A 13,516-nucleotide genomic window follows, 5' to 3' on the forward strand; every position below is an offset into this window, starting at 1 on the left:
ACACTCCATACATTCAAAACCAGTATACTTTACCAATGTCCTGGAAAGAATATAACACTTACTCCAAGTGTAAGTACACATCATCGCTGATTATCACATTAGTGTAAATCCAAAACACTGATGAACAGGGACTTAGTCTTTTGAATCATATAATCACAATCACATTCCACTATATTGACAATACTGTAATTGTGAATGAATATATGTTCTGGACTTAACTGATTTTGTGCATATATTAAATATGTATATTAAACCACAAGCATGTAAAATACATGTTAACATAAACCACTTCAAAATTCTAAATTGATAACTAATCAGATTGTTATGGGTTTTATTTAGGGTACTAAACCCAATAGACACCTCCTAATCCAGTACCTGAAGCATCAATGAATACCACATATGGTTCCTCACTATTAGGAACAGTGAGAACAGGCACCGAAGTTAATCTTTCCTTCAATTCTCTAAAAGCTTCTTCGCAACTATCATTCCACATAAACTTTACTTCTTTTCTTGTTAACTTTGTCAAAGGCATATCAATGTGTGAGAAATTCTCTACAAAGCGACGGTAGTAGCCTGCCAACCCAAGAAAACTTCGAACTTCAGTGACATTCTTTAGTCTTTCCCACTGTAGAATAGAGTCTATCTTTGCCGGATGGTGATACAATCTTGAGAAATTACATGGCCCAAGAACTTGACTTTAGCCATCCAAAATTCACACTTCTCTTTCTTAGCGTATAATTGATGATCTCTCAATGTCTATAATACTATTGTCAAGTGTTCAGCATGATCCTCGCGTGTCTTAGAATACACCAAGATATCATCAATGAATACCACCACAAACTTATCCAAGAAAGGTCTAAAGACTCTATTCATAAGATCCATAAATGCAGCAGGTGCATTCGTTAACCCAAATGGCATTACCAAAAACTCAAAGTGTCCATAACGTGTCCTGAAAGCAGTCTTAGGGATATCTTCTTCCCTAATCCTCAATTGATGGTAGCCTGACCTCAAATCAATCTTTGAAAAGAACTTTGAACCACCGAGTTGATCAAATAATTCATCAATCCTCGGTAGAGGATATTTGTTTTTAATTGTCATCTAATTCAGCTTTCTATAGTCGACACAAAGTCGCAAAGTCCCATCAGCTTTCTTGGCGAACAAGACTGGAGCTCCCCATGGAGAAGTACTATGTCTGATGTAACCCTTATCCATTAGCTCTCCTAATTGTTTTTTCAATTCAGCCAACTCTGTAGGTGCCATTCGATAAGGTGCAATAAAAACTGGTTGAGCTCCGGGAATCAAATCAATGCAAAACTCGATCTCCATATCAGGTGGTAACCCTGGTAAATCCTCTGGAAACACATCCGGAAAACCACTAACCACTGATATCCAAGGGAACTGGTCTAAATTCCTAGACTCATCATCGATCGCAAATAGATTCCCATAACACTCTAAGTTTCTCTTTCCACCTAAACATGCCCTTAAGATAGGATTTTGTCTCACTGCACTCATGTTGGCTCGATAAACAATGAAATCACCACTAGGGGTTAAAAGAGTCACACTCTTGCGTGAACAATCCACAATAGCTTGGTATTTAGACAACCAATCCATACCAAGAATTACATCAAATTGCCCCATAGGCAACACTAATAAGTTTCCAGATAACTTGTGTCCCTCGAACACAATACAAACTGACCTACATATGGTGGATAATTCACCGTGTCCCCCCATAGGTACACTCAAATGCAATGCAGGACTAAAAGTTTCCCAACTCAAACCCAACATACTAGCAAATATCAAAGATATAAAGGAATGCGATGTACCAGTATCAAATAACACATGAGCCCAAGAGTGTGAGATAAGAACCATACCATCAACAACTCCCTGGTCAGCACCGCCCTGTACATCATCAACCCCAAGAGCGTAGGCTTGAGCGGATGACTTTGCTTTTGCCTTTCCCCTTCCCTGACTAGGATAGCTTATACTTGCACCAGACCCTCCACCTTGATTGTACCCTCTTTGACTCCTACTAGGAGCAAGAGTTTGGAAACCTTGTGAGTACTCCATGTTGAACCCTGAACCTTGTGGCCTAAACTGATGTTGATACTGAGACTGCTGGCCCGATTGGAGTGTGAAACCATAAGATGAAGATTGAGACTGGTTTGTCCTGGGATGTCCATGAAAAGGAGTAGATTCTACATAGCTCCCTATGGGTCCTCCGTGAGATGCTTGAAATCTTTGTTGTCGTTGTGGGCAATCCTTCTTCTTATGACCTTGTTGACTGTTGGAAATTATTTTACCAGGATCTAGATTTACTAACAAGTATGTTGGATTAACAACCTAATATGAATTCTAAAACAATGAAAATAAACACATATAAAGTTAGAAAACATTACAGTGGGTGCAGCGGAATAATATGACTCCTTCCGTTCAGATCTCTAGCCCTTGATTCCTTTCTGTAGCAGAGCATCACCAAGATCTGAACCTGGATCTTCTTTTCTCCTTCTTTGATGTAGAAATTCCATAGTCTTACGTCCTATGATTGAGATACCACTTGATATGTGTGGGCACTTGTAACGCCCTAATGCTAAGGCACGCTACAGTGCTTTTTCAATAATTATGCAATCTTTGCTAATCAAAGAAATTTCTCGAAAAACGTGTCAAATTAAAACTTTTGCATTAAATACTAAACTTTGTAATTTAATAAAATATTTACAAGTGCCGGGATCCCGATTTTAAAACTTTACAAAGTTTACTTTTCAAGCATACAATCCAAAATATACAGATTTACAGGTCGCACAGCGACTTTCAAAATACAACTCCCAGATGTCCCGAGACCGAACACTCCAGGTCGCGCTGCTTGACATGTACAATCTCACCCGAGCTCAGGTTCATTCCTGTTCAGCCTTCGCCTTTCCTTTACCTACACATGGAAGCAGAAACTGTGAGTCAACAGACTCAGTAAGAAATGCATATAACATACCATATAATTTCCGACCTGTAAATAGGCACCCATACACCTATTTACAGAGCTTAACAGATGAGTATGAACGTTCATTACCAGGGTATAACCACTATACCACATACACATCGTACCTCACCGTACGAGTGTTGGTAGGGTTTATCCCGATCACTGAGTAACACTGAGTGATGTACCACACACCTTAGCATTTTTCCATGCTTATGTTGGTATCACTGTATCGCACTCATAATCACAACAATCACTGTACCAATACACTCTATAACTTATTCATACAAGTGTTGGTAGTGTTTAACATAATTCAAGCATGCATATATAAACACATATACACACATTCAGACAATCACATCATACATCATACACAGTTCTTACCTGTTTTCCGAATTCAAGTGTGTTGGCCGACCTGAACGGAATTCACGTGCTAGATGGATGCCCTAATCACAACAATAGTAATACAGATGAGTGACTCGCTAAATCACTTTTCGGGACTTAAAACTTGAATCTAAAAGTTTCCCTATCGATAGACTTCATGGCAATACCCTAAATAACTCAAAATTGGCCAAAACTAGGGTTCTGGAAATTCCCCCAACAGGTAGACCGGTTCCCAACCGGCATCCCGGTTCTGGGTCACCAACCGGTCGACCGGTTGGTACAAGCCACCCAGAACCGGAATTCCGGTTCTGCTGCTGGGAACCAAAAAATTATCCCCCTTGATTCAATTCAATCCCTAACTTTACCAAACTCTCCAGTATACCTATACAATGTATAAACATCCATTTCCAACCAACAAATCACAGAACAAACCAATAATTCAATTTATGCCATTAAAGCTCAAAGCTTGAGTTTCAAAACTCAAGCTTGCTTAAAACCATTCTCAAGCATCAAAAACAATAGATAGGGACTCAAATCAACTCAACCTAACCCCAGAATTCAAACCTTAAGCAATTCAAAACCTAACAGCTCCCAACACCAAAAATCATATAATCAACCTAAATAAAAAAACTTAAAAACAACTAAACAAAGGTCTAGGGCTTTACCTTAGTTGAAACCTCCTTGAATTCAAGTTAATTCCCAGAAAAATGGAATGAAAATGATGAACCTTGCCCTGGTTTGCTTCAGCCGAAGGAAAGAGAGAGAGAGCATTCAAGAACAAAGCATTTTCTAATTTTTCCTTTTTCTTTATTTTTTTCACAAAAGACAAGAGTTTTTCCCTAAAACCCTTTGCTGAAAAAACTAACTTAGATTAGGTGTCAAACACCTAGGCAGCCACCTCACTCACCTTAATAAAAGAGTAAAATGCCCTTTAGACTTAAACTAGGGTATTTCTTTGAAACTAGGGGTAAAATGGTCAATTTCCATAACCCCGCTCAAACCCGATAATTAATTTTCTCTAAAATATTCCCCACTATAAAATAGGGTTCTAAACTTACTCATGTGATTATCTAGCCATCCATCGCATTTTCCGTTGTCGCCGAGCAAAAATTATAAAATTAACATATTTCACATATAAGCTAAATAATACCCCTAGAGTTTAATAAAATCTCCAGAATTGAGAAATTATAACTCTAATATTTATTTCTAAATATTGGGGTCCACATTCAAAATTAATTCACAAATAATAATAAAATAATAAAATAATAAAAATTAGTGCTAATTGCCTTTTCTAATCCACATTACTAAAGCGGTCATTACAATTATCCCCCCGTTAATAGGATTTCGTCCCCGAAATCTAACCTGAATAGCTCTGGATGTTGAGTCCTCATATCTGACTCTAATTCCCAGGTGGCTTCTTCCACCTTACTGTTCCTCCAGAGCACTTTAACCAGTGCAATAGTCTTGTTACGAAGAACTTTTTCTTTTCTATCCAGAATCTGAACAGGTTGCTCTTCATAGGATAAGTCTGGTTGTAGTTCAAGGGCTTCATAACTCAAGACATGAGTCGGGTCTGACACGTATTTCCTTAACATAGAGATGTGAAATACGTCATGAACAGCTGATAATGCTGGTGGTAAGGCTAGCCGATACGCTACCTGCCCGACCTTCTCGAGTATCTGAAATGGCCCAATGAACCTAGGGCTTAACTTACCCTTCTTCCCGAAGCGCCTAATACCCTTCATGGGTGAAACTCGCAGGAAAACATGTTCCCCTGCCTGAAATGTGACATCTCTACGCCTCGGATCGGCATAACTTTTCTGCCTGCTTTGAGAAGCAAGCATCCGAGCCTTGATCTTATCAATAGCTTCATTGGTCCTTTGCACCAACTCTGGACCCAGGTACTTCCTTTCTCCTGTCTCGTCCCAATGAATAGGAGAACGACATTTTCTACCATATAACATCTCATAGGGAGCCATCCCTATTGTACTTTGGTAGCTGTTGTTGTAGGAGAATTCAATTAAAGGCAAGTACTTACTCCATGAACCCTCAAAGTCCATGACACAAGCTCGCAGTAGGTCTTCCAAAATCTGGATAGTTCTTTCTGACTGACCATCAGTCTGAGGGTGAAAGGTTGTACTAAACTTTAACTTGGTACCCATAGCCTTCTGAAGACTCACCCAAAACTTCGATGTGAACTTTGGATCCCTATCTGACACAATAGATTTAGGGGCTCCATGGAAACGAACTATCTCCTTCACATACAATTCAGCATACTGATCCACTGAATAGGTAACTTTCACCGGTAGGAAATGAGCTGACTTTGTGAATCTGTCCACGATAACCCAAACAAAATCATACATTCCCGTAGTTCTAGGCAAACCAGTTACAAAGTCCATTGCGATATCCTCCCACTTCCATTCTGGAAGGACTAAAGGTTGCAATAACCCTGCCGGTCTCTGATGTTCAGCCTTAATCTGCTGGCAAGTTAAACACTTGGACACATAGTCCACTACATCTCTTTTCATCCCATACCACCAGAAGTAGGGTTTCAAATCCTGATACAACTTGGTGGTTCCCGGATGCAACGAATAAGGCGTGGTGTGAGCTTCATCAAGTATCTCTTTCTTAAGCTCATCCACACTAGGAACACAAACTCGAGCTTTATATAGCAACATTCCACTGCTCGAGACTGAAAAGCCTCTAGGTCGACCAGCCACTACTTCATCTCGAACTTTAACTAGCTCGGGATCTTCCAGTTGTGCCTTTCTGATTCTCTCCAACAGATCAGATTGGAGTGTTAAATTATGTAACTTCCCGACTACGAACTCAATTCCTGCACTAACCATTTCCGAGGCTAGTTGAGGAGCTATCATAACCGTAGTACACACTTGACCGGGACCTTTTCTGCTCAGAGCATCGGCCACAACATTGGCTTTCCCGGGGTGATATAGTATTTCACAGTCGTAGTCTTTAACTAACTCCAACCACCTTCTCTGCCTCATATTCAAACTTTTTGGGTGAAAAAGTATTTAAGACTTTTATGATCCGTATAAATCTCACACTTTTCACCGTAAAGATAATGTCGCCAAATCTTTAAAGCAAAAACCACAGCAGCGAGCTCTAAATCATGAGTTGGATAACGCTGCTCATAATCCTTCAGTTGACGAGAGGCATAAGCTATGACTCTGTCAGCTTGCATCAGAACGCATCCCAGACCCTGTCTGGATGCATCACAATACACAACAAATTTCTCTTGATCTGATGGCAAGGCTAACACCGGAGCTGTTATTAAACGCTGCTTCAGCTCCTGAAAGCTTGATTCACACTTATCTGACCACACAAATCTCTGATTTTTCTTGGTCAATTCGGTTAGGGGCATAGAAAGTTTAGAAAATCCTTCGACGAAACGTCGATAATACCCTGCTAACCCGAGAAAACTTCGAATTTCTGACACAGACTTGGGCCTCGGCCAATTCTTCACTGATTCTATCTTGTTTGGATCAACCATAATTCCATTTTTCCCAACAATATGACCCAGAAAGGACACCTCGGACAACCAGAATTCGCACTTTTTGAACTTGGCATACAGCTTGTGATCCCTAAGTCGCTGTAACACCATTCGAAGATGATGCTCGTGCTCCTCTTCGGCGAGAGTATACAAGAATGTCATCGATAAACACTATAACGCAGTTATCGAGGAAATCCTTGAACACCCTATTCATGAGATCCATAAAGGCTGCAGGAGCATTGGTCAATCCGAACGACATTACCGTAAACTCATAGTGCCCATATCTGGTTCTAAAAGCAGTCTTCGGTATGTCCTCCTCCCGAATTCTGAGTTGATGATAACCAGACCGTAAATCAATCTTCGAAAACACTGTCTTTCCCTGAAGCTGATCGAACAGATCATCGATCCTAGGCAACGGGTACTTGTTCTTAATCGTCAGCTTGTTTAGTTCCCGATAATCAATACACATTCTGAGGGAACCATCTTTCTTTTTCACAAAAAGAACCGGAGCTCCCCAGGGCGATACACTGGGTCGAATAAACCCAATATCAAGCATCCCCTGAAGTTGTAACTTAAGCTCCTTGAGTTCCGCTGGAGCCATCCTATATGGAGCTTTAGAAACAGGTTCGACTCCAGGTGCCAAATCAATTACAAAGTCAATCTCTCGCTGTGGCGGCAAGCCTGGCAATTCCTCGGGAAACACATCAAGAAAATCTTTCACCACCCGGACTACCTCAGGCCCAAATGTTTCAGGTCTGCTGGAGTCAAAAACTACCGCTAGAAATCCCACACAACCATTGCATAGTAAATCTCTAGCTCTCAACACAGAAATAACCGGGATCCGAGACCCCTGAACCGATCCAACATAAACAAATGGATCTTCACCTTCTGGCTGAAAAGTCACCATTTTACGCCTACAATCTATACTGGCCGAATACTTGGATAGAAAATCCATTCCCAGTATAATATCAAACTCAGTTAATTTCAATTCTATAAGGTCAGTACTCAATTCCCTATCCTCGATCCTAATTGGCATAGACCTAATACGCCTATTAGAGATAACCAATTCCCCGCTAGGCATTAGGGTTCCAAACCCTCTTTCTAAAATATCACAAGGCCTACCCAGCAGATCAATCACTCTTGTAGCTACATATGAACGTGTAGCTCCCGAGTCAAATAATACTGTAAATAACAAGTTGTTGACGGGAAGCTGACCTGTCACAATGAAGGACCGGCCGGCAGCATCAGCTTGGGTAATGGCAAACACACGAGCAGGAACCGGTTTCACCTCAGCTTTCGGCTCCTCTTTCTTTGCCTGGGGGCAATCTTTCTTGAAATGCCCCACCATGCCACACAGAAAGCACGTCTTCCGGTTACACTCTCCCGGATGATGTTTCTTGCACCTCGGACACTCAGGATAAGAGTAACCCTGGCGTCCTCCTCTGCCTTGGTTCCCACGGAACCGCTTGCTTTGCCCCGAGCCACCAGAAGCTGGAACAACTTTTCTTTTCTGCTCAGTGGTGGAGTCACCACCATCCCTACCATAAACAGGGGTAGGAACGGTGGGGGTTCCACCCACACTCGGAGTCACCCGGGGCTCCTGAAGAAATTTTACTGCACCCTCGGCTCTCAAAGCCTTCTCAACCATATCTGCATACGTGGTTGCTTCAGTAGTGGTAATAACCAGATCATGCCGGATCTTTGCACTCAATCCCGCTAAATATTTTTCTTTCTTACTGAAGTCCGTGGGCACAATTCCTGCCGCCAACTTAGCCAACCGATCAAATTTTGTTGTGTACTCAGTGACTGACATTCCCTCAGTCTGGACTAGATCAGTGAACTCTTTCCGCTTTGCACTGCGGACCGCTTCATTGTAATACTTGGAGTTGAATAACTCCCTAAATTCTTCCCAGGTCATCAGCGTGACGTCCCGAGTGAAGGTTATCAATTCCCACCACACGAGGGCATCTTCCTGAAACTGGAAAGTGGCACAGGTCACCCGATCATTTCCAACCACTCCCATGAAGTTGAGAATACGCTCAATCATCGAAAGCCATTGCTCGGCCTTCATCACATCAGGGCCTCCCAGAAACACTGGAGGTGCCTGTTTTCGAAATCTTTCGTACAACGGTTCCATACGGTTGCCAACAACAGGTTGTTCTGCTGGCACCGCTGGAACTGCAACGGCCTGAACTTCTTGAGGAGGCACGGCAGGAGGACCCTGCTGCCTCAACCTCTGAATCTCTTCATCTTGCTGACGGATTCTATCTTGCATCTCCGCAAATCTTTGCTCCCAATCAGGAGGAGCTTGAGGTGGATTTACAGGGCGACCACCCTGAGCTCTGCCACGGCCACGGCCGCGGCCACGAGGATTTTGAGGATTCCCCTGACCGCCTCCGGTCTCAACCATGCCACCCTGACTTCTTGTATTTCGCAGGGCGTCCATTTAATAGGACTTAGCCTGCGAATCCATAAGCCAGGCAGGTTAGACAGCGATCAAAATTAACACCGCTCTTAATAACTTAAAGGCAACACACTTTCTCTTCTTTTTAAAGAAATATATTTAATTTATATCTAATATGCTTCCTAACATGCTTTCACATCACACTTATTTAAAATACTAAACAAGTACAGGCTTACTGAACCGTGAACCGAGCTTTCTCTGATGAAGATTGTACATGTCATAGCAAGCTTCGGTAGACAAACCTGGCGGCTCTGATACCAAAATTGTAACGCCCTAATGCTAAGGCACGCTACAGTGCTTTTTCAATAATTATGCAATCTTTGCTAATCAAAGAAATTTCTCGAAAAACGTGTCAAATTAAAACTTTTGCATTAAATACTAAACTTTGTAATTTAATAAAATATTTACAAGTGCCGGGATCCCGATTTTAAAACTTTACAAAGTTTACTTTTCAAGCATACAATCCAAAATATACAGATTTACAGGTCGCACAGCGACTTTCAAAATACAACTCCCAGATGTCCCGAGACCGAACACTCCAGGTCGCGCTGCTTGACATGTACAATCTCACCCGAGCTCAGGTTCATTCCTGTTCAGCCTTCGCCTTTCCTTTACCTACACATGGAAGCAGAAACTGTGAGTCAACAAACTCAGTAAGAAATGCATATAACATACCATATAATTTCCGACCTGTAAATAGGCGCCCATACACCTATTTACAGAGCTTAACAGATGAGTATGAACGTTCATTACCAGGGTATAACCACTATACCACATACACATCGTACCTCACCGTACGAGTGTTGGTAGGGTTTATCCCGATCACTGAGTAACACTGAGTGATGTACCACACACCTTAGCATTTTTCCATGCTTATGTTGGTATCACTGTATCGCACTCATAATCACAACAATCACTGTACCAATACACTCTATAACTTATTCATACAAGTGTTGGTAGTGTTTAACATAATTCAAGCATGCATATATAAACACATATACACACATTCAGACAATCACATCATACATCATACACAGTTCTTACCTGTTTTCCGAATTCAAGTGTGTTGGCCGACCTGAACGGAATTCACGTGCTAGATGGATGCCTTAATCACAACAATAGTAATACAGATGAGTGACTCGCTAAATCACTTTTCGGGACTTAAAACTTGAATCTAAAAGTTTCCCTATCGATAGACTTCATGGCAATACCCTAAATAACTCAAAATTGGCCAAAACTAGGGTTCTGGAAATTCCCCCAACAGGTAGACCGGTTCCCAACCGGCATCCCGGTTCTGGGTCACCAACCGGTCGACCGGTTGGTACAAGCCACCCAGAACCGGAATTCCGGTTCTGCTGCTGGGAACCAAAAAAATTATCCCCCTTGATTCAATTCAATCCCAAACTTTACCAAACTCTCCAGTATACCTATACAATGTATAAACATCCATTTCCAACCAACAAATCACAGAACAAACCAATAATTCAATTTATGCCATTAAAGCTCAAAGCTTGAGTTTCAAAACTCAAGCTTGCTTAAAACCATTCTGAAGCATCAAAAACAATAGATAGGGACTCAAATCAACTCAACCTAACCCCGGAATTCAAACCTTAAGCAATTCAAAACCTAACAGCTCCCAACACCAAAAATCATATAATCAACCTAAATAAAAAAACTTAAAAACAACTAAACAAAGGTCTAGGGCTTTACCTTAGTTGAAACCTCCTTGAATTCAAGTTAATTCCCAGAAAAATGGAATGAAAATGATGAACCTTGCCCTGGTTTTCTTCAGCCGAAGGAAAGAGAGAGAGAGCATTCAAGAACAAAGCATTTTCTAATTTTTCCTTTTTCTTAATTTTTTTCACAAAAGACAAGAGTTTTTCCCTAAAACCCTTTGCTGAAAAAACTAACTTAGATTAGGTGTCAAACACCTAGGCAGCCACCTCACTCACCTTAATAAAAGAGTAAAATGCCCTTTAGACTTAAACTAGGGTATTTCTTTGAAACTAGGGGTAAAATGGTCAATTTCCATAACCCCGCTCAAACCCGATAATTAATTTTCTCTAAAATATTCCCCACTATAAAATAGGGTTCTAAACTTACTCATGTGATTATCTAGCCATCCATCGCATTTTTCGTTGTCTCCGAGCAAAAATTATAAAATTAACATATTTCACATATAAGCTAAATAATACCCCTAGAGTTTAATAAAATCTCCAGAATTGAGAAATTATAACTCTAATATTTATTTCTAAATATTGGGGTCCACATTCAAAATTAATTCACAAATAATAATAAAATAATAAAATAATAAAAATTAGTGCTAATTGCCTTTTCTAATCCACATTACTAAAGCGGTCATTACAGCACTACTCATCTCACAAGGATTTCGAAATTTTCTCTCTTTTTCTCTCTTGAATTTCGTGGCTTATCATCCATGCAAGAGAAGAGAACAAGGTTGCTTTATATAGGGAAAAGGGAGAGCACAACTTTCCAAATAAACAGTTTCCTCTTTTACTGTGTAATTGATTAACTGCCTTATTTAGTGTGATCCAACACTTTCCTATTATTGCTAGGCTTTGATTAGCAATTACATGGCAATTAAAAATGAAAATAATAATTGGGAAACACAAATCATGTGGCCGGCCATAGGGTGATTTGGGCCTCACTTGGATTTTGCAGTTTCCTCAATTTTATTTCTATTTCTCCAAAAATGCCATTTTTTCAATTCTAATCTTTTAAATGCCAAACCTAATTATTTAATAACTAAAATAGATTATTAAATAATATTGTCATTTAAAATAATTATTAATTAGACATGAAAAGTCTCTTAATTAATAATTAAACCTAGAAACCCTTTTCTTTACGATTTCATCCTTAAACTGTGAGAATTCATAAAGTAGACATAGTCTAACTTTTAGAATTATAATTGATTAATTAAAATCAATTAACTGAGTCTTACAAGCAGTATGGTCTCAACTAGTATGGGGACCATGGGTCTATATAACTGAGCTTCCAATAAGTCAAACCGAATTTACCAAGTAAATTCCCTAACTTATTAATTCCTCATTGAATCCACACTTAGAACTTGGAATTGCACTCTCAGTCATATAGAACGCTCTATATGTTCCACGATATAGACACGTCATTAGTTATCCATTGTTATAACCCTAATGTGATCAATGATCCTCTATATAGATGATTTACACTGTAAAGGGATTAAATTACCGTAACACCCTACAATGTATTTTATCCTTAAAACACTTAACCCTGTATAAATGATATTTCAACTAAGTGAAATGAGATCTCCACCATTTATCAACGTTTGGTTAAGCTCGAAGGAAATCATCCTTTACTTCTATTTGCCAAATAGAAGCTATAGATTCCATATTTATGTTAGCGCTCCCACTCAATTGCACTACCGTGTTCCCAAAATGTAAGTATCACCCTGACCCAAAGGTAGGCTTAACTTGACAAATCAAAGAACACGAATAACACTCTTGAGATTGAACCTAACCATATCAGGATTGAGATCATTTGATCTAGGATCAACAGGTGATATTGAATTGAATAGATATTACGGTAAGTTCTAACATATCTAATCAAAGTTCAATATCGGTCCCTTCCGATGTATACTCCATACATCCGATACTGGTAAACTTTGCCAATGTCCTGGAAAGGACATAACACTTTTCCAAGGTGTAAGAATACCTATCGCTGATTATAGCATGTCAGTCTAAATCCAGTGTTCTGACAAATGAGGGAATAAACTTTTGAACATATAATAAAGATTATATTCCACTGTGCTGACAACATTATAATCTTTAACCAACTCATATGTTTTGGACTTAAAAAGAATTCATACAATATATACCTATAATCATGAAATAAATTATGTGAACCATGCAACATAAAATGTTATTTCTGATCTTTATTAATAAGTAAATCTGATTATATGAAAATGAGTTTTATTTAGGGCAAAAAACCCAACAAACTCCCACTTCCACTAATATAAAACAAAAAGTGCATTTCAAATAATCATTAACACCTTGATATACCAATCAAGTGTAATAGTAGTAAACTCCTCGTAATAGGATCTGACAGGTTGAATTAAACACAACCTCTTCTCCACCATTACTCTTCCTTAATCACAAAATCCTTGATAATGTGAAATTCCTCTCTATATGTC

This window comes from Cannabis sativa, chromosome 3, assembly GCF_029168945.1.
Source record: "Cannabis sativa cultivar Pink pepper isolate KNU-18-1 chromosome 3, ASM2916894v1, whole genome shotgun sequence".
NCBI classification, from domain to species: Eukaryota; Viridiplantae; Streptophyta; class Magnoliopsida; order Rosales; family Cannabaceae; genus Cannabis; species Cannabis sativa.